General features: G+C 35.8%; 1 non-coding gene across 1 annotated transcript; it reads left to right on the top strand.

The window, feature by feature from the left end:
• The first annotated feature begins 229 nt into the window (after positions 1–229).
• LOC112787909 (small nucleolar RNA R71) lies at positions 230–337 on the top strand. The gene has a single exon (XR_003195294.1). It is a non-coding gene; the product is annotated as a small nucleolar RNA R71 (small nucleolar RNA).
• Positions 338–1,275: the final 938 nt, after the last annotated feature.

Consider the following 1,275-nt stretch of genomic DNA (forward strand, 5'->3'; position numbering starts at 1 on the left):
CATTCAGAGTATCAACTTCAAGAACTCCCTTCTTCATAGGCGTCCCATTACTCACAGGATTCCTCTCAGAAGTGTACATGAACTGGTTATTAGCAACCATGTCAATGAGTTCTTGAGCTTCTGCAGGCGTTTTCTTTAGGTGAATGGATCCACCTGCAGAAGTATCCAATGACATCTTTGATAGCTCAGATAAACCATCATAGAATATATCCAGGATGGTCCATTCTGAAAGCATGTCAGAAGGACACTTTTTGGTCAACTGTTTGTATCTTTCCCAAGCTTCATAGAGGGATTCACCTTCTTTCTGTCTGAAGGTTTGAACATCCACTCTAAGTTTGCTCAGCTTTTGAGGAGGAAAGAACTTGGCTAAGAAAGCCGTGACCAGCTTATCCCAAGAGTTTAAGCTGTCTTTGGGTTGAGAGTCCAACCACACTCTAGCTCTGTCTCTTACAGCAAAAGGGAAAAGCACGAGCCTGTAGACTTCAGGATCTACTCCATTAGTCTTAACAGTATCACATATCTGCAAGAATTCAGTTAAGAACTGAAAAGGGTCTTCAGATGGAAGTCCATGAAACTTGCAATTCTGTTGCATCAGAGAAACTAGCTGAGGTTTCAGCTCAAAGTTGTTTGCTCCAATGGCAGGAATGGAGATGCTTCTTCCATGTAAATTAGAATTAGGTGCAGTAAAGTCACCAAGCATTCTCCTTGCATTATTATTATTTTCAGCTGCCATCTTCTTTTCCTGTTTGATAATTTCTGACAGGTGTTTGCTGGTTTGTTGTAATTCAGCTTCTCTTAGTTTCCTCTTCAGAGTCCTTTCAGGTTCTGGATCTGCTTCAACAAGAATATTCTTGTCCTTGCACCTGCTCGTATGACAAAGAAGAGGGCACAGAAAAATAATAATAATAGAGATCCTCTTTTTTTTTTGAGTGAGGGAGAGATGTTAGTAGATGAATAAACAAATAGAAGGAGATGAGAGAGAAGAGAATTTTCGAAAATTATTTTTGAAAAAAAGAGTTAGTGATTTTCAAAAATAGTTTTTTTGAAAAAGTTAGTAATTTTCAAAAATTAAGATTTAAAATTTGAAATAATTAGTTAATTAAAAAGAAATTTTGAAAAAGAGGGAGATATTTTCGAAAATTAGAGAGAGAGAGTTAGTTAGGTAGTTTTGAAAAAGGTAAGAAACAAACAAGAAGTTAGTTAGTTAGTTGAAACAATTTTGAAAATCAATTTTGAAAAGATAAGATAAGAAGTTAGAAAAGATATTTTGAAATC

The sequence above is a fragment of the Arachis hypogaea genome, chromosome 20 (genome assembly GCF_003086295.3).
Source record: "Arachis hypogaea cultivar Tifrunner chromosome 20, arahy.Tifrunner.gnm2.J5K5, whole genome shotgun sequence".
NCBI lineage: Eukaryota > Viridiplantae > Streptophyta > Magnoliopsida > Fabales > Fabaceae > Arachis > Arachis hypogaea.